At 37.5% G+C, this 26,153-nt stretch overlaps 1 protein-coding gene across 5 annotated transcripts in view; it reads right to left on the bottom strand.

Annotated features, from left to right (window-relative positions):
* Positions 1-26,153, bottom strand: part of LOC125853694 (RGS1-HXK1-interacting protein 1) — a 1,101,770-nt gene that overhangs the window by 501,189 nt on the left and 574,428 nt on the right. The window lies entirely within an intron of this gene.

Here is a 26,153-nt window from a genome sequence, read left to right as displayed (position 1 = left end):
GAACAAGGTCACAATCAAGAATAAGTACCCCATCCCCATGATAGATGAGTTGTGTGACCAAATTCACGGTGCTAGTCATTTCTAAAAGATAGACCTCATATCGGGTTATCATCAACTCAAATTCAGAGATAGTGACATTTCGAAGACAGCCTTCAGAACTTGGTATGATCATTATGAGTTTGTTGTTATGTTATTTGGACTAACCAATGCTCCTGCAACTTTCATGGATTTGATGAACAGAGTGTTCAAGCAGTATTTGGACCTGTTTGTTATCATCTTTATTGATGATATCCTCATTTATTCTAGGAATGAGACAGAACATGCAAGTCATTTGAGGGTTCTTCTACAAAATCTCAAGGATTGCCAGTTATTCACTAAGTTTAGCAAATGTGAGTTTTGGTTGCAATCCGTTGCTTTTCTTGGTTACATTGTGTCTAGGGAAGGGATCCAAGTGGATTCTGAGGAAATAAAAGTAGTGAAATAATGGCCGAGACCTACCTCCTACCTCCTACCTCTCTTACAGATATCAGAAGTTTCTTGGGTTTAGTGGGTTACTACAGAAGGTTCGTAGAAGGGTTTTCATCCATTGGCTAAGTCGACTTAGAAGAAACTCAAGTTTCAGTGGTCAGATGATTGTGAGAAAAGCTTTGCAGAACTGAAAACTAGGTTGACTGCAACTCCCGTTTTGACTCGACCAGAGGATTCAGACAGTTATGTTATCTATTGTGATGCATCCAGGATTGTCCTAAGTTGTGTGTTGATGTAGCGAGATAAGGTTATACCATATCTCTAGACAACTTAAGGTGCATGAGAAGAACTATCCAACTCATGACCTCGAGCTGCAGCAGTGGTGTCTGCGCTTAAGATTTGGATACATTACTAGTTTGGTGTTCACGTGGATGTGTTCATAGACCATAAGAGTCTTCCATATGTGTTCATCCAAAAGGAGTTGAATCTTGGCCAGAGGAGGTGGCTGGAGTTCCTCAAGGACTACGATATGAGTGTGCATTACCATCCTAGAAAGGCCAACGTAGTAGTAGATGCCCTTAGCAGACTATCTATGAGCATTGTAGCACATGTTGATAAAGAAAGAAAGGAACTAGCTAAGGATGTTCACATGCTTTCTCGATTAGGAGTTCATCTTATGATCATATCAGATGGAGGTGTAAAAGTTTAGAATAGGTCAAAATCTTCATTGGTAGCAGCGGTTAAGGAAGAGTAGGACAGTGATCCAATATTGCTTGAACTCAAGGGTGCAGTCCATCAATAGAGAGTTGATGTTTTCTCCTAAGAGGGAGATGGTGTGCTTCGCTACCAAGGTCGATTATGTGTTCATAATATGGGCAAGTTGAGAAAACATATTCTTACAGAAGCCCATAACTTCAGGTATTCTATTCATCCATGTTCCACGAAGATGTACCATGATCTATGGGAAGCCTTTCGGTGGAATGGTATGAAGAGGGATATAGGAGATTTTGTGGCTAAGTGCCACAATTATCAGAAAGTGAAGGTAGAGCATCAGAAGCCGGGGGTATGACATAAGAGATCGACATTCCTACTTAGAAGTGGGAAGTGATTAACATGGATTTGATTATAGGATTACCTCATACTCGCAGACATCATGACTCTATTTGGGTGATAGTTGACAGAGTCACTAATTCTTCTCACTTTTTGGCTATCAAGACTACAGATTCGACGGAGGACTACGCCAAGCTTTACATTAAATAGATAGTCAGGTTTCATGGGGTTTCTTTGTCTATCATCTCAGATAGAGGTCCTAAGTTTACTTCTCATTTCTGGAAGTCATTTCAGAAAGGTCTGGTACTTAGGTTAATCTTAGAACAACAATTCATCCAAAGATGGATGGTCAGATAGAGCGTACAATTCAGATCTTAGAGGAAATGTTGAGAGCTTATGTGATCAATTTCAAGGGTAGTTGGGATGAGTTTGCCTACAACAATAGTTACTATTCCAACATTCAGATCACCCCTTATGAGGCTTTGTATGGGTGTAGATGTGGATCTCCAGTTGGTTGGGTTGAAGTAGGTGAATCAGCCTTGATAGGTCCAGATTCAGTTCTTGATGCTATGGAGAAAGTGCAACTATTAGAGATAGACTTAGGACATCCCAGAGTCTCCAGAAGTCTTATGAAGATGTAACGAGAAGGGAACTAGAGTTCCAAGTTAATGAGTGGGTTTTCCTGAAAGTGTCACCTATGAAAGGGGTGATGAGATTTGGCAAGAAAGGGAAGCTCAGTCCTAGATATGTAGACCCTTACAAGATTTTGAAAATGAGTGGTAAAATGGCTTATGAGTTAGAGTTGCCAGCAAATTTACCAGCAGTGCATCTAGTTTTTCACATTTCACTTTTGAAGAAGTGTATGGGTGATCCAACATTTTTAGTACCATTAGAGATTATGGCTGTGAAAGATAGTCTCTCTTATGAGGATGTACTAGTTGAGATTCTTGATTGTCAGGTTAGAAGGTTGAGAAACAAATAAGTCTCTTTATTCAAGGTTTTGTTGAGGAGCCATTCCATAGAGGGAGCAACTGGGGAAGCTGAAGCAGCCATCAAGTCCAATTATCCTCACCTCTTTCCTTTCGATTCCACTACGGGTTGAGGTAATAGTTCCTCTTCAGTTTTTCAGTCATGCATGCATAGATTCAATCTTAGTAGTATGTTCCTTCAGTTTTTACCTGAATTTTCTATGTATTTGCATATTTTTGGAACTAAGTTCAGTCAAAAATCATTTTTTCAGTGTTTAGTGTTAGGGTTTGAAGCTCTTTCCCTCCATTCAAACGAGTTTAGTATTCATTCGAGGATGAATGTTCCCAAGGGAGAGATAATGTAACATCCCATACCCTAGATAGACCAGATGTAATGTCCCGTAAAATGAATAAGTGAAACTAGAGCCTAACTTGTGTGTCTTTGAGTTGTCATGAGGTTTGAAGTGGTTTGATGTTGTCCCGAGATTTGATTGAGGGGTTTAGGGGTTAAACATCAAGGTATGACTCCCCAAGGACCACCCTAGGGGTTCTTGAGGACGACTCTAAAGCCTAACTCCCAAGACCCCAAGATCAACAAAAGCTGGAAATTTAGGGTGACCTACAGATGGGGTTCACGACTAGTCGCTCCATCCACGCCCCGTGGATTGCCTCTGTAGGTCAAGCCCCATTTTTGCATAGCTGAAGCCCCATACCATGGACCAACACAACGGTCCATGAGTCTAAGGTGTGGTTCACTGCTAGTTTTATGCCCAAGTCGGCCAAGGTGAGGGGTGGTTTGGGAAATTCCTCCCTTGGTTTGTTTGGGTCATGGACTGTTATTATTGGTTTATTAACATATTTTAAGGGTTTTTAATGTATTAAAACATATTTTAGACTTCATTATTTCACAACCACCAAACTTAGAAACCTCTTATCTCAAAAAGTTCTCTCTCTGGAAACCTCCATTGGAGGTGAAGACTTCAAGTTGCCAAGGTCAAGACTTCAAGTTTTTCAAAGGATTTTCATGGATCTTTTCTTAAAAAGGTATGGTGCTCTTCATCCTTGACTTATTATATTTCAAGGAGCCAACTTCAAAGTTACTGCAAATCTTCAAAGTTTATCCCAAAATTTAAACTTTGAATCTATGCATCGGTTCAAATCAAAACAATTTCTAAAGGAATTATCACATTCAATTGTGAATGAACTGTGGATTCAAAGATGATTTAAAGTGAATTCTTCCTAGAACCCATGTTTTCCCCCAGATTTGTATGTTGTGATTTGAGAATGGGATTTGATTGATTATGATGGAATGTGAATTGTTAATGTTTATGTGGATGTAAAATGTTGAAATTATGCTATTACTCTTGCCTAATTGTATTGATCCACTTGAAAGGCGGAGGTATTTAATTACTATGTATAATGTGAAGGATATGCATGTGATTTTAATGATAGAATAATGATCTTGTACCGAATGTAAATGTGTTGTGATTAAAAGTATATTCTCACTTAACACTCATGAATGTGGATGATGGAATGTGAAGGGTTCTATAATGTAATGTTGTATATCTTGAATTGGTAGGCTTGTGCATCCTATTCTTGTATGAATGAATGTAAAAGTGAATGTGTATCTTGAATTGGTAGGCTACGTCATCCTTTTCTTGTCTTGATGAAAGTGACCTTGAATAAAGTATCTTGAATTGGTAGGCTTAGGTATCCTCCTCTTGTATAATGAATGTATCTTGACTAAATGTCTTATTGTCTTGAATTGGTAGACCTAATGTTGGTAGCCTTTCATAAATAAATGAATGAATGANTTGGTAGGCTACGTCATCCTTTTCTTGTATTGATCAAAGTGACCTTGAATGAAGTATCTTGAATTGGTAGTCTTAGGTATCCTCCTCTTGTATAATGAATGTATCTTGACTAAATGTCTTATTGTGTTGAATTGGTAGACCTAATGTTGGTAGCCTTTCATAAATAAATGAATGAATCAATGATGAAGTACTCTAGGCTAAACCTTAGATTTGTAGACCTAATGTTGGTGGTTTTTCATAAGGATTCTAGGAACTAATGTGATGTTAAGCCTTGGATCGGTAGACCTATTGGTGGTGGCCCTTTCATGTGTGAAATGATGAACCTTGTATCGGTAGACCTAATGTTGGTGGCCCTGCTTGGAAAGTCAATGAGCTATCCTTAATGTACCTTGAATTCGTAGACCTAATGGTGGTGGCCCCTTTCTTGTGCATTGTACCTTGGGTTGGTAGGCCTAATATTGGTGGCCCTCTCAAGTACAACAATGTAATGTGAATGAACTACTCTATGGGAATGGAGGCTAAGCATCGAGTGAATATGGCTAAGATGGTGGCTCTTCCAATGTTAGGCTAGATTCCAATGAACATCTTTCTTATCCAATAACTATGTGCATAGGATGTTTACTACTTCTACCCTTGGCAAGTAGAACACCCTTTTTCTGTGTGGGGTCACACTACACCAGATTCCATTATCTAGCTCTCATGGTATATGTTTGTTAATGCGTATTCCCATCATGTGAGATATGCACTATGGTTTCTTGAGAAGATCTATGAAGTGTGGGTGGTAGTATGGGTTGCCATCCATGCAATGAACGAGTAGGCTTTAAGAGGGTCATAGTGAGTTCTCTAATGTCTTCATGACTAATGAATGAAAGTCCTTTAAATGAAGCTATAGATGAATGTTGACTCTTATATATGCTTAAATGTAAATGATGCATGCTATACTTGGATTGTATTGAGTAACTTCCTTGTTATGACTTGTTGTATATAAATGTGCCTTGCTTATGGTAACTTCAAAGGAGTACATAGTGTGAGTAGTAGTATAGGGTGCTACTTGCACATTGCACAAGTATGACTTAAGACTTGTCTTAGTTGATGGTCTTTATGTGATGAAATAACTTATTAAAGGTTTAGGTCTCTTGTGTATGAGTACTATTGAACATGGAAAGGTTGAATGGTAAGTTCACTTTTGGTGACCTTAATCTGCTACCTTTGTGTAGATGGTGGTATGGGATGCTATCCATACATTGTACAAGGTATAGCATGACTATTACTTGAGGTGAAGGTTTGATGTGAATGTAATGGTTTATATGATGATTATGTTCTAATTTTGATAAATGACTTGCATGTTGGTTATGTTTCAATATTATGTCACTTATACTTGTGTTCTTGAGATTTTACCAAATGACATAAAAGCATGACTTTCAAATAACATGTCTGTTTTAAGCATGTTGTTGCATGACTTCCATACTTGGTACTTTTTGTTCTAACCCCATTCTTCTCCATTTTTACCAAAGTGTAGGGTTTTGGGATATTGGTGTTCTATGCTTGAGGAGTACATTTCTAAGGTGCTTGAAGATGAAGACTTGGTGACTCTTCATAGTTTTGAGGACAAAACCCATTATGTTCCTTTTTTTCTTTTAGTTTATGTTAAAGCTTTTGTGTGGGCTAAGTCCCAATAATGTATTCAAAGTATTAGATGGTTTGAGAAATAGTCTATAAAGTTTAGGAAGTCTTCCGCTTGCTTTATAATGAAAATTTCTTCGATTGTAAAGGAAAGTTTTTAATTCTTCTCTATTTTTCCTATGTTCTTATGTTCAGGAATGCTATGAGGCTTGTATGAGACCCCTTCGGGGTTCAGGACGCCGTGTCGCATCTAAGGACTAGCCTTGGGTCGTGACAAACATGGTATCAATGTGCAATAATTTGGAATGGTCTTAGGATGTCTCAAACCACATTTAGTAAAGTCTTGATCATAATGTGAAGCGCACCACATTGTGAATAGGAGGCTATTGGGTGTTAATAAAGTTTCACTTCTTCATTCTTCAAGTCGTGCCATAGAGTTTAACTCTGTAATGCCTCTCTCTTATTCCTTATCTGATGGTCTTTATGGTATGACCACTTGAAAGGAGTATCTAGAAGGTGTGAGGGAGGAAGGTTGGTTGTGATGCCAATAATGGCTATGTGACTTGTTAGAGTTGAGATGGTAGTTTGTGGTGTGTCTTTAGTATAAATGTGTTGCTTTATGGTTATTTGTGTTGTTAGTAGAACCCGGCTTAGTCAAGATGAGTTTTGAGGTTTGTGGAAAGATTCGATGAAATGTGGTGTCGTAGAAATACCTAGATAAGTTGAGTGATGCCTTAAGGGGTGTAGTGAGTTTGAGGAGTTTAGACCCGGTGTGGTAGACTCATGTGAGACCTTGAATGGTGCTGGTAAGGTTGTTTGTGAGGAAGAGTTGCTTAATGAGGACCTTCCTAGTTTAAAAGTACCGGTGTGTTGATAGTTCCTTATAGTTGTGAATATCTTGTTGAGGTTCCTTTGTTGTTTCATGTTAGCCTTAGTTGGGTTTACTCCTAAGTGGGGGATAGTATGTTGAATAGTAAGGTTGTTAAGAGTTGTGATATCCTTATCTATTTCCTTATATTCTTATTCAAGCTTGAGACAAAGTGTTCCTTTTTGGCTTGTTTCATGTCTTGGAGTCATGTGTGATGTGGTGTTTCCATGGTTTCATTTTTTCTATGCATGTTCTTGATGAATTCTTATTTGAATGAGAAAATGAGTTTTCATAAATTATGTTCCTCATCTGAATGTGCATTGAGTATGAGTTACTTACATGCTTCATGAGGTTAAATGTTGAACATGCCTAACTATGCTTTTCAGTAAAATTTAATAATGGGCTTAATGATGTTATGATAAGCATGATTTGAGTTGGAGAAGGAAGTTCCTCAAATGAAATGAGAAAGGTTGAAGTTATGATGCATAATGAGTTTGTAGATAGTTCCTACCTTCTTATTTTGCTTTGAGCTTTTTGATGTGGAGTTGATGTTTCCTCCTAGTTTTGTGCATTGTTTATGATGTGGCATGCATGATGGGCTATTAGTCTTGAGTCGTTAATCCCTTAATGTGTTTAAAGTGTCATTCGAGGATGAATGTTTCTAAGTGGGGGATAATATAACGACCCATAAAACAAATAAGTGAAACTAGAGCATAACTTGTGTATCTTTGAGTTGTCATGAGGTTTGAAGTGGTTTGAAGTTGTCCCGAGCTTTGGTTGAGGGGTTAAACATCAAGGTACGAATCCCCAAGGTGCACCCTAAGGGTCCTTGAGGAGGACCCTAGAGCCTAACCCCCAAGACCCCAAGATCACAAAAAGCTGGAAATTTAGGGTGACCTACGGATGGGTTTCACGACCAGTAGGTCTATGCACGCCCCATGTATGGCCTCCGTAGGTCAAGCCCCTTTTTGCCAAGCTGCAATCCCAGACCACGGACCAACAGGACGATCCATGAATGGACTCACGATCCGTGACTCTAGGGCGTGGTTCACTGCCAGTTTTTTGCCCAAGTCGGCCAAGGTGAGGGGTGGTTTAATAAATTCCTTTCTTGTTTAGTTTGGGTCATCAACGGTTATTATTGATTTATTAACATATTTTAAGGGTTTTTAAAGTATTAAAAAATATTTTAGACTTCATTATTTCAAAACCCCCACAAAGTTTGGAACATCTCTTCTCCAAAAGTTCTCTCTCTTGAAACCTCCATTGGAGGTGAAGACTTAAAGCTTACAAGTTCAAGACTTCAAGTTTTTCAAAGGATTTTCATGGATTTCTTCTTTAAAATGTATGGTGGTCTTCGTCCTTGACTTATTATCTTTCAAGGAGCCAACGTTAAAGTGACTTCAAATCTTCAAAGATTACCCCAAAACCGTAACTTTCAATCTATGCATGCGTTCAAATCAAAACGATTTCTAAAGGAATTATTACATTGAAATGTGAATTGATTTTGGATTTAAAGATGATTTAAACTGAATTCTTCACAGAACCCATGTTTTCCCCCTGATTCCTAAGTTGTGATTTGAGAATGTGATTTGATTGATTATGATGGAATGTGAATTGTTAATGTTTATATGGATATAGAATGTTGAAATTATGCTATTACTCTTGCCTAATTGTATTGATCCACTTGAAAGGTGGAGGTTTTTAATTACTATGTATAATGTGAAGGATATGCATGTTATATCAATGATAAAATGATGATCTTGTATATTATGTAAATTTGTTGTGATTAAAAACATATTCTCACTTAACACTCAGGAATGTGGATGACGGAATGTGAAGGGTTCTATAATGTAATGTTGTATATATTGAATTGGTAGCCTTGTGCATCCCATTCTTGTATGAATGAATGTAAAAGTGAATACACATCTTGAATTGGTAAGCTAAGGCATACTTTTCTTGTATTGATGAAAGTGACCTTGAATGAAGTATCTTTGAGTTGGTAGGCTTAGGTATCCTCCTATTGTATAATGAATGTATATTGACTAAACGTCTTAATGTCTTGAATTGGTAGAACTAATGTTGGTAGCCTTTCATAAATAAATGAATGAATGAATGATGAAGTATTCTAGGCTACACCTTAGATTGGTAGACATAATGTTGGTGGCCTTTCATAAGGAGTCTAGGAACTAATGCGATGTTAAACCTTGGATCAGTAAACCTAATGGTGGTGGCCCTTTCATGTGTGAAGTGATGAACCTTGTATCGGTAGATCTAATATTTGTGGCCCTTCTTGGAAAGTCAATGAGCTATCCTTAAGGTACCTTGAATCGGTTGACCTAATGGTGGTGGCCCCTTTCTTGTGAAATGTACCTTGGGTCGGTAGGCCTAATGTTGGTGGCCCTCTCAAGTTCAACAATGTAATGTTAATGAACTACTCTAACGGAATGGAGGCTAAGCACCGAATGAATATGGCTAAGATGGTGGATCTCCCTATGTTAGGCTAGAGTCCAATGAACATCTTTCTTATCCCATCATTATGTGCCTACATAGGATGTTTACTAGTTCTACCCTTGGTAAGTAGAACACCCTTCTTCGGTGTGGGGTCACACGACCCCGTATTCCATAATCTAGGTCTCATAGTCTATGTCGGTTAATGTCTATTCCCATCATGTGAGATGTGCACTATGGTTTCTTGAGAAGTTCTATGAAGTGTGGGTGGTAGTATGGGATTCCATCCATGCGTTGCACGAGTAGGCTTTAAAAGGGTCATAGTGAGTTCTCTAATGTCTTCATGACTAATGAATGAAAGTCTTCTAAATGAAGCTATAGATGAATATTGACTCTAATATATGCTTAAATGTAAATGATGAATGCTATACTTGCATTGTATTGAGTTACTTACTTGTCATGACTTGTTGTATATAAATATGCCTTGCTTATGGTGACTTCAAAGGAGTACTTAGTGTGAGTAGTAGTAGTATGAGATGCTACTTGTACATTGCACAAGTATGACTTAGGGGTTGTCTTAGGTGATGGTCCTTATGTGATGAAATAACTTGTTAAAGGTTTAGGTTTCTTGTATGTGAGTATTATTGAAGATGGAAAGGTTGAATGGTAAGTTCACTTTTGTTGACCTTAGTGTGGTACCTTGGTGTGGATGGTGGTATGGGACGCTATCCATACATTGCACAAGGTATATCATGAGGGTTACTTGAGGTGAAGGTTTGATGTGAAGGTAATGGTTTAATAGATGATTACGTTCTAATGTTGTTAAATGACTTGCATGTTGGTTATGTTTGAAAGTTATGTCTCTCGTACTTGGGTTCATGAGATTTTACCAAGTGGCATAAAATCATGACTTTCAAATAAAATGTCCGTTTTAAGCATGCTTTTGCATGGCTTCCATACTTAGTAATTTTTGTGCTAACCCCATTCTTCTCCAATTTTACCAAAGTATAGAGTTTGGAGATATCGGTTTTATATGCTTGAGGAGTAGGTTTCTAATATGCTTGAAGATGAAGAGTTGGTGAGTCCTCATAGTTTCGAGGACAAAACCCATTATGTTCCTTTTTGTCTTTAGTTTATGTTAAAGCTTTTGTATTGGTTAAGTCCCAATATTTTATTCAAAGTATTAGATTGTTTGAGACATAGTATATAAAGTATAGTAAGTCTTCCGCTTGTTTTTTAGTGAAAATGTCTTCGATTGTAAAGGAAAGTTTCTAATTTTTCTCTATTTTTCATATGTTCAAGAATGCTATGAGGCTTGTATGAGACCCCTTTGTGGTCGAGTACGCCATGTCGCATCTAGGGGCTAACCTTTGGTCGTGACACCAGAATGCAGATTTCCAGAAGTGCATGTGCCACCTACGGGGGCCTCCTACGGATTGTAGGTTGGACCACGGTCCGTGGACCAGGTCCATAGAAAAACCCCAGAAAACCTCGACCGTAGGTGGGACCACGGTCCGAGGACCAGGTTCGTGGAACGTGCTCCACAGAAAACCCTAACCCACGACCATGACCTATGGACCGTAGGTTGAACCACAGTGTGTGGACCATGGTCTGGAGAACCCATCCTCTAAGCCAAACGATGACTGAGCAGGACGGACCATAGGGTGGACCAGGTCTGTCAGTTGGTCCCGACAACTTTAACTGGACCTAGGATCACGAATGACCCCAAGCTAACCCTGAGCTGATATATCATAAGCCAACTGAATATATTTGTGAAAAGATAACTAATGCGGAAGCTTAAAACATAAAATAACTGAATGATTGGTAAAATCCAATACTGGTCTAATTATATATCTAAACTTCTATAAAATTCCAAAAGTTCAATAACAACTTAAAGAACAAAATCAAACTAAAGTTGAATCTAATACTATGTCTGAAAAATCCTCTAACCGACTAGAGCTACTGGGACATGCTCCCAGCTAACTCTAGCAAAACTGAAACTGAAATAAAAGACTGAAATGGAAAACATATCTATTGTCCTCAAAGCTTGAAGACTCACCACGAATACTGCTGGGTATGTGTCACGACCTAGTGGTACACCCTATATGTAACATGGGGTACTAGACCTCGAAAGGCCTAACACAAGCCACTTAGCATATCATAACATTAAGTAAATAGAAATGATGCGGAAATTTTAAAACTTTTTCCATACAATCGAAGTCTTTTAAAAAAGCAAGAGAAAGTCTATAACACTATGTCTCAAACCATCTAAACAACTTGAATAACTCTTGGGATGCATCACATACAAAAAGGTTAAAACATAAAATAAAGAACATAAAGGAAAGGTGATCACATCATGGATGCTATGAGGACTCACCAAGTGTTTAACTTTTTACTCTACTAGAACCTAGCCACAAGAATAGAACTCAATATCACCGGACCATACATTTGATAAGAATTTAGGAAAGAGTATGCGTTAGAACAAAATGTACTAAATATAATAGCTATCATAACATCATAAGAGCATAACATAAGGGTTAGTCAATAACGTATACCATAATCATAAGAGATAACAACATAGTCATAAGCATATTTTCTAGAATACACATAATATAAGCATTAGTCATCATAAAGAATAGTCCATATACAAAGTCAATTCTTAGACCTTCATAAAATAAAGAGAACCATTTCATAAGTAACACCCAAGTATATTTGTGCAATGCATGGATAACACCCCATAATCCTATCCATGCTAAGTATCCCCTTTGGCCATCATAGTCATACTTATAACCTTATAGACTCATCCTTAACTTAATTCTCATAGACAAGGGAATCTTCACCTTTAGTCAAACCTATCATGGAAGGCAACTATAGCAACAATCCAAACTAACAATACAAGTATAAGAGAAACACTTCATAATTAGCTTCGAGTCATACTTTTGGAATGCATGGATAATATCCCATAATCTCTTCCATTCTAAGTACTCCTTTAGGCCATCATACATATTGATCATCTCTGTGATCTCACATTTAGTTCATCATTCATGGACAAGGGGAATCACCTCTAGTCATACATATCATGGAAGGCCTATCAAGCTACAATCCATGCAATTCATTGTTCATGACATAATACATATTGAGGAATAATAGGTATTCACCTCCATGTTCATTTTAAGGAATCATAGGTATTCACCTCCATGTTCATTTTAAGGAATCATAGGTATTCGCCTCCATGTTCATTTTAAGGAATCATAGGTATTTGCCTCCATGTTCATTTTAAGGAATTATAAGTATTCGTCTTCATGTTCATTTTAAGGAATGATATGTATTCGCCTCCATGTCCTAATAGGGTGTATTGTAAGTATTCGCCTCCACATCACTACATAAGGATCATATGTATTCGCCTCCATGATCAACATAAAGGCTAATGGGTATTCACCTCTTGCCTTGTTTTAGAAGCCATATATTAAGGGTAGTCACCACACATTTCTCATATCATGACATGGGAAATCACCTCATGTTTATTGATATAGGAATAAGGGAATTCACCTCACATTCCTCTCATAAAAAGTTCTTAGGGGAATCACCAGAAGCATCATCACATTTCATAGTCCTTAGACTTAGATTCATTTCAGGTGATCAAGCCTTTTAACCTAGAATCATTCTATGTGAGAGAACCTTTCATATCATATCATATTCATGCATAATTGTGTATAGTAGAATGTCCTTTCAANAAGGGAATCTTCACCTTTAGTCAAACCTATCATGGAAGGCAACTATAGCAACAATTCAAGCTAAGCATACAAATATAAGAGAAACACTTCATAATTAGCTTCGAGTCATACTTTTGCAATGTATGGATAATATGCCATAATCTCTTCCATTCTAAGTACTCCTTTAGGCCATCATACATATGAGAATGTCCTTTCAACAACACAACAACGTATCATAATCATAGAAACTTCACTCTCAAAGTGTTTTTAAGCATAATAATGGATTCATAAGACATGCATAATATCATATTTTTCCTTTTCAAGGGTCAAGGCTCATGTCAAATCAACACCTCTAGAAATACTACATTACACATGGATTTCATCATACCTCAAGTGATTCTATCACTTCATACACTCAAACATTCATATGCTAGATTAGGTGGGTAGAGTCCATCCACAACAATTCTATCTAGTAGTCTACCATTATCATGCAATCTTCACTCTTATTAGCCTTAATATCAATAGCTTTACTTCTTACAATCATCATGTGTGCCTAGATTACAAGACATTCTATTCACATACTTCATTCTTAAGCAATTCTAGTCATATGTAATCCTAAAGATACAGTCTCAATCATTACTAGTCACGATCTATCATGTATAATTTAATCTAATTCAATTCATGTTTATATACTTTCATTCTTGATCAATTACTACACATGTCATCAACCCTAGAAGATCATCTCTAAATCCTAAATTTCCCTCTTTAGGGAACAAACCCATATCCACTCAATTAGACTAGGGTTAGGCATGGAAAATATTTAAATTCATCATAATAAAATGATTCACTACGAATTCAATCATAAACAATCAATATCCACTCAATTGAATTCATACCCAACTTAACCCACAGTATTGGAAGGAACCCTAACTTGTATTCGGGATTTCATCTTCATAATTGGGGGGATTCAAGGAGGCTCCATGGATAGAAGAATCCATGTATGAATAACCTAACATACCTTGATTATAAATCATTAAAAAGCTTGCAACAATGGAGTCTTGACTTACCTTGAACCCTTATTCGTCTTCACTTTCTAGAGAGAGGATTTTATTAGAGAGAATTGGGTTTGTTTTGGGGGTTTAGAAATAATGATTTGGAATGACTATATTAATGGATTAAAGTCTTTATATAGTTGGTCTAAACTAGGGTAAAATGACATCACTTATGTTTAATTAATTCCAGAAAGTTCCATCATTCCCTCAATTAACCACGCAGTTGACCTTCACTGCCTCACCCACGAGACCACACCCATGGGCCGTGGGTTGATCCACGGGGCGTGCTGGTCTTCTGTGGGTGGTGTTCTGCAAGTGAACTTTTGCGACCCTGATCCACGAAGCGTGGACCCCCTTACGGGGCATGGATCCCTTCGTGGGTGCACTGACTTGGGCAGTATTGCTAGGGTCCTCCTCAATGACCCTTGGTTGGTCCTTGGGGAGTCGTAGCTTGACGTTCTACCCCAAAACCATTCATTCTAAGTACAAGAAGTTAAATCTATGACTCTAACCCTCATGTCAACCTCTAGTTTAGCCTACTAGTTTCTTGGGTGTTAGAATATCTCCCCCTGGGAACATTCGCCCTCGGATGACACTCTAGGCAGTTCTTAAGGTCACGACTTTAGACTAGCAACCCATAATGCATGCAACACATCTAAATGCACATAAACAAAGGAGGAACTTCATGTCCAAACTAAACATACTCAATGCAACACAAGGAAGTAGGAACTATATCTAACAACCCAAAATGCATGAAATTCAACATTTACTCATGTTCAAGGAGGAACTACCATCTCCAAACTAAAACATGCTCAACGCACTCTCATGCAGCTTATATGAAATTTACTTTCAAAAGAATACTAAAGCATGTTCACCAATTAATCTCATGAAGCATGAAGGCAACTTTTACACAACACCTAACAACATGAGAAAATCAATCATAAAATCTCATTTTCTTACTAAAACATAGTTTTCTCAAGAATATGCATATAAAGAAATCATGGTAACAGATAGAAACACAGTGACTTTACCATCAAGGCACACCATCTCCCCCTTGGGAGAAGCCTCAACGGAATTTCTAGACACAATCTATTTTAATTCTACCAAGGTCGGATCCATACTAAAAATCAATCTTGAAAGATAACTTCCTCCTTGAAGTTGGTCAACACTTACACTTTTCTCTCTCACTTTAACTAGGTGGTATATGCAACCAACACATCACAAAATGACATCTAAATTCTAACAAAGCATAAGCAATCAATTAAGAAGCTACTAAAATACAGGGATCCACATCGGGATTATACTCTTCTTCACCTCTAGCTTGAACTGCATAAACCGGTTTTTCTTGGCGGCACTTGCACCTAAATAAATTGGATCGCATGATGGGTAGGGTTGAGATCTACGACGACTATCTCCCTCATTTCGAGAAACTGTAGGACAATGCCTTATTTTGTGGCCTAGCTTTCCACAACCAAAACAAACATTGGAACCCACTAAGCATTCACCCTCATGCCTTCTATTACACTTACTACATCCTTGTAATAAAAATGGACTACCATCTCCTTGAGGCTTAGGGTTAGACACCCTCTCTTAGTTGAACATAGGAGTACTCGAGGGCCCTTGCCCGGAGAACTTTGGTCTAACATACCTAAGGTGACCTTGCCCATCGAACCTTGTGTTGGAGAAGTTACCATCTCCGGTTCTAGTCATCTTTGCATCCCTATACTTCTCCTTAAGCTTTAATTCCTCAATTTGTTGGGCATGCACCATAAGACGTGAGATATCCATATCTTGAAGGAGCATTTCCATACGACATTCTTTTCCTACCATGTCAGACACGCCCGTTAAAAACCTATTCATCATATCCCTCACATTCGTCACCATATATGGAACATACTTGGATAGTTGGGTAAATTTTGAAGGTATACTCCTTAACACTCATGCTACCTTGCCTAAGAATAATGAACTCTTACATGTCATCTCCCTAAATTCTAGGGGAAAGAACCTATCAAGAAACGCCGATTTGAACACTTCCCACTCTATTGGACCCGCTCCTACTGACCTCCCATCTTTCCATTGTTCATACCACACTTGAGTAACACCTTTCAATTGGTAAGCGGTTAGCTCCACTTTTTCTACCGAAGTCACCCCCATAATATCAAGTACCCTATAGACCTCATCTATAAACTCTTTAGGATCCTTTTCCACTTTCGATCCATAAAACTCCGGTGGGTTCATCTTGATAAAGTCCCTCACTCTTAAAGCAGACGTACCCACATTTTAGTTCACGGGAGCTACCACCTCTCTATTGGCTTGGTCTTCATGGCTTGAGCTTGAGTTGTCACGACTTGAGCCAAAACTTGAATAGTCGCCCTAAACTCTACATGAGCAACATTCTTGACTAAAGGATCAATTGCAGCTTCTGGATCTTGTGGAGGAATCTCTTGATCTACCACGTCTTTCTCATTCCTTAGAGCATTTGCCCTTGTATTTGCCATATCCTGAAAACAATAGGGCACATATTAGGAGAAAGACCTATTAGAGCTAAACTTTATGGCACGACTTAGAGAATTAAGAAGTGAAGTTTCATAATCATCTAATAGCTTCCCATTCATAAATGTGGTGCGCTTCAGACTTATGAACGAGACTCTATTAGACGTGGTTTTGAGACAATCCTAGAATCATTCTAAACCTTGTGCTCTGATTAGAAGTTTGTCACGACCCAGGAGTAAACCCTAGATGTAACATGATGTAATAGACCCCAAAAGACCTAACACAAGCCACTTAGCATATCATAACATAAATTAAATAGAAATGATGCGGAAATTTTAAAACTTTTTCCATACAATCAAAGTCTTTTATAAAAGCAAGCGGAAGCCTATAACACTTTGTCTCAAACCATCTAAACAACTTGAATAACTCTTGGGACGTAGCCCATACAAAAGTCTAAAGCATAAAAGAAAGAACATAAAGGAAAGGTGATCACATCGTCGATGCTACGAGGACTCACCAAGTGTTTAACTCTTTGCTCTACTAGAACCTAGCCACAAGAATGGAACTCAATATTATCCGGACCATACATTTGATAAGAATGTAGGAAAGAGTATGCGTTAGAATAAAATGTACTAAATATAATATCTAGCATAACATCATAAGAGCATAACATAAGGGTTAGTCAACAACGTATACCATAATCATAAGAGATAACAACATAGTCATAAGCATATTCTCCAACATAAACATAATGTAAGCATTAGTCATCATAAAGCATAGTCCATATATATAATCAATACTTAGACCTTAATATCATAAGAGAACCATTTCATAAGTAACCTCCAAGTATACTTGTACAATGCATGGATAAAACCCCATAATCCCATCCATGCTAAGTATCCCCTTTAGCCATCATAGTCATACTTACCACCTTATGGTCTTATCCTTGGCTTAATTCTCAAAGACAAGGGAATCTTTACCTTTAGTCAAATATATCATGGAAGGCAACTATAGCAACAATGCAAACTAATCATACAACATATAGGTGAAACACTTCATAATTAGCTTCAAGTCATACTTGTGCAATGCATGGATAAGACCCCATAATCTTACCCTCGCTAAGTACTCCTTTAGGCCATCATACATATTACTCATCTCTTTTATCTCATATTTAGTTCATCATTGATGGAAAAGGGGAGTCATCTCTAGTCATACATATCATAGAAGGCCTATCAAGCTACAATCCATGAAATTCATTGTTCATGGCATAATGCATATTAAGTGATCATATGTATTCACCTCCATGTTCTGTTTAAGGAATCATATGTATTCACCTCCATGTTCATTTTAAGGAATCAAAGGTATTCACCTCCATGTTCATTTGAAGGAATCATAGGTATTTGCCTCCATGTACTAATAAGGTGTAATGTAGGTATTCGCTTCAAAATAACTACGTAAGGATCATAGGTATTTACCTACAAATAACTACATAAGGATCATAGGTATTTACCTCCATGATCAACATAAAGGCTAATGGGTATTCACCTCTTGCCTTGTTTTTGAAGTCATATATTAAGGGTAGTCACCACACACTTCTCATATCATGACATGGGAAATAACCTCATGTTTATTCATATAGGAATTAGGGAATTNGACGACTATCTCCCTCATTTCGAGAAACTGTAGGACAATGCCTTATTTTGTGGCCTAGCTTTCCACAACCAAAACAAACATTGGAACCCACTAAGCATTCACCCTCATGCCTTCTATTACACTTACTACATCCTTGTAATAAAAATGGACTACCATCTCCTTGAGGCTTAGGGTTAGACACCCTCTCTTAGTTGAACATAGGAGTACTCGAGGGCCCTTGCCCGGAGAACTTTGGTCTAACATACCTAAGGTGACCTTGCCCATCGAACCTTGTGTTGGAGAAGTTACCATCTCCGGTTCTAGTCATCTTTGCATCCCTATACTTCTCCTTAAGCTTTAATTCCTCAATTTGTTGGGCATGCACCATAAGACGTGAGATATCCATATCTTGAAGGAGCATTTCCATATGACATTCTTTTCCTACCATGTCAGACATGCCCGTTAAAAACCTATTCATCATATCCCTCGCATTCGTCACCATATATGGAACATACTTGGATAGTTGGGTAAATTTTGAAAGTATACTTCTTAACACTCATGCTACCTTGCCTAAGAATAAAGAACTCTTATATGTCATCTCCCTAAATTCTAGGGGAAAGAACCTAGCAAGAAACGTCGATTTGAACACTTCCCATTCTATTGGACCTGCTCCTATAGACCTCCCATCTTTCCATCGTTCATACCACACTTGAGCAACACCTTTCAATTGGTAGGCGGTTAGCTTCGCTTTTTCTACTGAAGTCACCCCCATAATATCAAGTACCCTATAGACCTCATCTATAAACTCTTTAGAATCCTCTTCCACTTTCGATCCATAAAACTCTAGAGGGTTCATCTTGATAAAATCCCTCACTCTTGAAGTGGACGTACCCACATTTTAGTTCACAGGAGCTACCACCTCTCTATTGGCTTGGTCTTCATGGCTTGAGCTTGAGTTGTCACGACTTGAACCAAAACTTGAAGAGTCGCCCTAAACTCTGCATGAGCAACATTCTTGACTAAAGGATCAATTGGAGCTTCTGGATCTTATGGAGGAATCTCTTGATCTACCACGTCTTTCTCATTCCTTAGAGCATTTGCCCTTGTATTAGCCATATCCTGAAAACAATAGGGCACATATTAGGAGAAAGACCTATTAGAGCTAAACTGTATGGCACGACTTAGAGAATTAAGAAGTGAAGTTTCCTAATCGTCTAATAGCTTCCCATTCATAAATGTGGTGCGCTTCAGACTTATGAACGAGACTTTACTAGACGTGGTTTTGAGACAATCCTAGAATCATTTAAACCTTGTGCTCTGATTACAAGTTTGTCACGACCCAGGAGTAAACCCTAGATGTAACATGATGTAATAGACCCTGAAAGACCTAACACAAGCCACTTAGCATATCATAACATAAAGTAAATAGAAATGATGCGGAAATTTTAAAACTTTTTCCATACAATCAAAGTCTCTTATAAAAGCAAGCGGAAGTCTATAACACTTTGTCTCAAACAATCTAAAACAACTTGAATAACTCTTGGACGTAGCCCATACAAAAGTCTAAAACATAAAAGAAAGAACATAAAGGAAAGGTGATCACATCGTCGATGCTATGAGGACTCACCAAGTGTTTAACTCTTTTCTCTACTAGAACCTAGCCACAAGAATGGAACTCAATATCACCGGACCATACATTTGATAAGAATGTAGGAAAGAGTATGCGTTAGAATAAAATGTACTAAATATAATATCTAGCATAACATCATAAGAGCATAACATAAGGGTTAGTCAACAACGTATAACATAATCATAAGAGATAACAACATAGTCATAAGCATATTCTCCAACATAAACATAATGTAAGCATTAGTCATCATAAAGCATAGTCCATATATATAATCAATACTTAGACCTTAATATCATAAGAGAACCATTTCATAAGTAACCTCCAAGTATACTTGTACAATGCATGGATAAAACCCCATAATCCCATCCATGCTAAGTATCCCCTTTAGCCATCATAGTCATACTTACCACCTTATGGTCTCATCCTTAGCTTAATTCTCATAGACAAGGGAATCTTTACCTTTAGTCAAATATATCATGGAAGGCAACTATAGCAACAATCCAAACTAATCATACAACATATAGGTGAAGCAATTCATAATTAGCTTCAAGTCATACTTGTGCAATGTATGGATAAGACCCCATAATCTTATCCATTCTAAGTACTCCTTTAGGCCATCATACATATTGCTCATCTCTTTGATCTCATATTTAGTTCATTATCCATGGAAAAGGGGAGTCATCTCTAGTCATACATATCGTAGAAGGCATATCAAGCTACAATCCATGAAATTGATTGTTCATGGCATAATGCATATTAAGTGATCATATGTATTCACCTCCATGTTCTTTTTAAGGAATCATAGGTATTCACCTCCATGTTCATTTTAAGGAATCAAAGGTATTCACCTCCATGTTCCATTTTAAGGAATCATAGGTATTCGCCTCCATGTACTAATAGGGTGTAATATAGGTATTCGCCTCAAAATAACTACGTAAGGATCATAGGTATTTACCTACAAATAACTACATAAGGATCATAGGTATTTACCTCCATGATCAACATAAAGGCTAATGGGTATTCACCTCTTGCCTTGTTTTTGAAGTCATATATTAAGGGTAGTCACCACACACTTCTCATATCATGACATGGGAAATAACCTCATGTTTATTCATATAGGAATTAGGGAATTCACCTCACATTCCTCTCATACAGATGTCTTTGGGGAATCACCACAATCCTCATCACATTTCATAGTCCTTGGACTTAGATTTATTTTAGATGAGCAAACCTTTGAACCTAGAATCAATCTATGTGAGAGAGCCTTTTATATAATAGCATAATAATGGATAATTGTGTATATGAGAATGTCCTTAATTTCAACCACACAACAACATATCATAATCATAGACACTTCACTCTCAAAGTGTTTTAAAGTATATTCATGAATTCATAAGACATGCATAATATCATATTTTTCCCTTTCAAGGGGCAAGGCTCATGTCAAATCAACACAACTAGAATTACTACATTAGAGACTGATTTAATCATAACTCAAGTAATTCTATCACTTCATACACTCAAATATTCATAAGGTATATTAGGTGGGTACAATCCTTCCACAACAATTCTATCTAGTAGTCTACCATTATCATGCGAGCTTCACTCTTAAAGCCTTATCCTACATAGTTCATCATATTAGCCTTACTCTCAATAGCTTTACTTCTTACAATCATAATGTGTGCCTAGATTACAAGCCATTCTATTCACATACTTCATTCTTAAGCAATTCTAGTCATATATCATCCTAAACGCTCAATCTCAATCAGTACTAGTCATGATCTATCATATATACTTTAATCTAATTCAATTCATGTTCATATACTTCCATTCTTGAACAATTATTACACATGTCATCAACCCTAGAAGATCATATCTAAATCCTCAGTTTGCCTCTTTAGGTAAGAAATCCACATTACTTCAATTTCATCAATTAGACAAGGGTAAGGCATAGAAAACATGTAAATTTATTATAACAACATGATTCACTACTAATTCAATCATAAACAATCAATATCCACTCAATTGGATTCTACTCAACTTAACCCATAATATCGGAAGGAACCCTAACTTGAATTGGGGATTTCATTTTCACAATTGGGGGAATACTACGGGCTTCCATGGATGAATAAGCTAACATACCTTGATTATAAAGCCTCACAAAGCTTGAAACAATGGAGTCTTGACTTACGTCACGACCCAGGGGTACCTCTATATGTAAGAAGGTAAATAGAACCCCGAAAGACACCATGTAAGCCTGTTAGTATATCATAACATAAGCATAGAACAATAATGTAAAGAAAATGCATTTCAAGTCCAAATTATTCATAAAGGAAAGTGAAAGACTAGACTTGTCTCAATATAGCCATCTATTACAATAGTTCAAATGAAAAGCGACACATCCCTTACAACATAGTCCGAAAAGAAAATACTAGAAATGAAACTATAAGTGAAACATCCGTCCTCGAATCATGAGGACCCACCACAAGCTAGGAGAAGATTCGAATCCAAGATTTAACCAAATGATGACCTCCTTAAGAACCAGACCCTACACTTGGGAAAAGTATAGAAAAAATTGGGTTAGTACAAAAATGTACCAAGTATGATAGCCATGCAATAAAACCTTGAAACATGCTTAAAGGGACATTTTAGTTGAATGCATGCAATTTACTAAGTTAAAGCATAATTTTGAAAATAATGGAAAAGCACAAGTCATAAGCATAGTCAACATATTGATCATCATAATATAGTGGAAACATGCCATAAGTACCCTCAATGCATACTTGTGCAATGCATGAATAAGATCCCATAATCCCACCCATGCAAAATAAAGCTTCTTGAGTAACCATAGTTCATAATTCATATTAGTTTTCATATTGTTGTCATAGTGTGAATTTGCCTTAACCGACATAGACCATGTGAGCTTAACATGGAATCCGGTGTTACCCACACCAAAAAGGGTTGTCCTACTTGCCTAAGGTAGAACCATGCTATTAGTTTAGGTAGTTCCACTACCTAAATAACCTATGGGGGAACATAGTTTATGGGATAAGGAGATTGCCACTAGAAACCCACCCTTTCTAACGGAAGAGCTCCCATCTCAAGAGACTCTTTCTAGAAACCCGACCTTTTTAACGGAAGAGTTTCGATCTCATATTCAATATCCACTCTTTGCTAAGCATTTATCCCACGGAGTAAATATTAAGTCTTGACTTAATTTCTTAATCAAGGAAGAATGCCTTGACACTCAATCCAACATAATTCATGAGATAGCTCATAGATTCAATAGGTGAGAATAACCTTTCAACCTTAGAATCGTCATATTGTGAGAAAACCTTTCACATCATACCATACTCATACATAAGTATGTAATGAGAATATCCATTCAACAACACACAACAAGGTCATAATCATAACCACTTTACTCTAAAAGTATTCTTAAAGCATAGACATAAATCTCATAATTATGCATAATATTATTATTTGCCCTTCAAGAACCATAGATCATATTCCATCAACACATCCAGAATTACTACGTTGGACATGGATACAATTATAATTCAAATACCCCAAGTACTACATACATAATTTCATAACATACTTCTATCATCAACAAACCCACATCACAAGCTCATAATTGAGGAATATGGGGGTTTCATGGGTTCTTGGGGGATTCAACATAAACACCATACATAATATATCACAAATCAATCATTAGAAACATTTTTTTATAAAGGAACCCATGAGTTTGAAGTCAAACCCTAAATTACTAGTATTGAAATTGGGTTTTGAAGGAACTCCATGGATGAAGAGCAACCATACCTTAGCAATGAAGTCCAAAGAAATTGGTGTAAAATCTTTGCTTCTTGAACCGTAGCTCCACCATCTTCCTTCTTCTTCTTCCTTACGTTCTAGAGAGATAAATATTTTTAAAGGATGAACTTTGGGGCTTTCTTTTGGATTCTAGGGAAAATGACTTAATTTGGGGTAATTTGAGAGTGGAATGCTTATATACTTTACTAGATGATTAAAATGATGTGGTATTGAATTAGGAAAATAACAAAACTCTCGTAAGACACCTAACTTAAAATCTCAGGGCAGCACGCTGAAGCTTGCCTAGGGCATTCGACAACTCACCAAATGGACCCTTGGCTCGCCCTAAATTACAATGAGTCGACATAGGGCTAAGTCGACTTCGGCGATGAGGGAGTTGACTTCAGCGATTCACATCTCGACTTTTCTTGCCTTAAGTTACAAAATGCAATACATCAGGGATCAAGCCAAAAGTCGAGGAGGCTCCACTTGGCAGATTGCCAAGTCGACTCGGGAGATCACCTAGTCGAATCGGCTGATCGCCTTGTCAACTAAGAATTGAATATTTTCCCTTTTCTAAATCCGGGGTGTTACAATATCTCCTCCTTGGGACTATTCATCCTCGAATGATGCTTTAGACACCTTACAGAAGTTAAGCCTCAAGACTAGCAGCCAATCATGCATGCATTCAACATCATCAAATGCACATAAACAAGGAGGAAACATCAACTCCAACTCAAACATACTCAATGCATCACAAGAAAGTAGGAGGTAAATCTAACAACCATTACACATGAAATCTCAACATTTTTCATATTCATAGAAGGAACTACCTTCCCCAACTAAAAGCATGCTCAACTTAACATCATGGAGCTAATATGCAATTTCTCTCATAAGCATACTAAAGCATTCTCATCAATTTATCTCATGAAGTCAAATATGCAGCTCATACTAAATGCACAACAACATGAGGAACATATAAATCATGAAAACTCATTTTCTTACTAAACATGAATTTCATTAAGAACATGCATAACATAAGGAAATCATGGGAAAAATACATATAACACAAATGGCTCCCAAAACACTAAAACTGAAGAGGAACTGCTTACCTCAAGCTTGAGTAGGAGTAGAAGGAAAGAAATGAGGGTATCATGACTGCATATTGGCCTTGGCCTCCCAAGTAGTACACTCAACTAAATAATTTCTCCATAAAACATTCACGGAAACTATTTCCTTGTTTCTCAGTCCCTTTACTTGCAGGTTTAGGATCTCTACTGGAACCTCTTCATATGAAAGACTTTCATCAACTCCCAAACCTTCCAGGAGAATAATGGACACCGAATCTCCAATACACTACTTAATGATAGAAACATGAAATATCGCAAGAATAGGGGCCACCTCATTTGGCAAGTCCACCTCATAGGCAACCTTCCCAATACATTTCAAAATTTCGTATCGGCCTACATACCAGGGACTAAGTTTTCTTTTTTTGCCAAACCTCATCACACCTTTCATAGGTGAGATTTTTAGATAGACCCAATCATTTACTTCAAATTATAGATCCCTTCTCTTCACATTAGCATAAGACTTTTGTCTACTTTGAGCCATTCTCAACCTCTCTCTAATGAGCCAAACTTTCTCAATGGCTTCATAAACTAGCTCGGAACCTATCAAAGAAATTTCACCTACCTCAAAGCAACCAACCGGAGACCTACATATCCTACCATACAAGGCTTCAAAAGGAGCCATACGGATACTTGAGTGACAACTATTATTGTAGGCAAACTCTATTAATGGCAAGTGGTCATCCCAATTACTCTTGAAGTCTATAACACATGCCCTCAACATATCCTCCAATGTTTGGATGGTACGCTCCGCTTGTCCATCGGTTTAGGGATGAATAGTCGTGCTAAGCTTAACCTTAGTACCAAGTCCTTTTTGGAATGACTTCCAAAAGTGAGAAGTAAATTGAATAACCCGATCGAAAATTATAGATAAAGGGACCCCATGCAACTTCACTATCTCTCTTATATACAACTTGGCATAATCTTCCGCCGAAAAAAAACCTTGACGGGAATAAAGTGGGCTGATTTTGTCATCTGGTCTATAACAACCAAAATAGAATCATGTTGCCTTCCGATGCGAGGCAAACCCACAATAAAGTCCATATTTACATCATCCCAGTTCCAAGTGGGATTACCTATATCTTGGGATAAGCCTTCCGGCCTTTGATGCTCAACCTTAACTTGTTGACAATTCAGACATTTGGCCACAAATCATACAATATCTTTCTTCATCCCATTCCACCAATAGATTTCCCATAGATCACGATACATCTTGGTGGCTCTTGGATGAATAGAATAATGAGAACTATGAGCTTCCCTTAAAATTTGTTCCCTTAAACCATCAACATCCGGAACAGATAACTGATCTTGGTACCTAAGCACCCCATCTCCTCCTCGGGAGAAATCCTCAATGGACTTCTTGAGTACCGACTCTTTTAACTCAACTAATATGGGATCAAGGTGTTCCTTAGACTTCACATCCATCACAAAGGATGATTCGGAACCATAATGGA

This window comes from Solanum stenotomum, chromosome 1, assembly GCF_019186545.1.
Source record: "Solanum stenotomum isolate F172 chromosome 1, ASM1918654v1, whole genome shotgun sequence".
Lineage (NCBI taxonomy): Eukaryota > Viridiplantae > Streptophyta > Magnoliopsida > Solanales > Solanaceae > Solanum > Solanum stenotomum.
The sequence above is the reverse complement of the archived record's forward strand: the minus strand, read 5'-3'. Positions and strand labels throughout refer to the sequence as shown.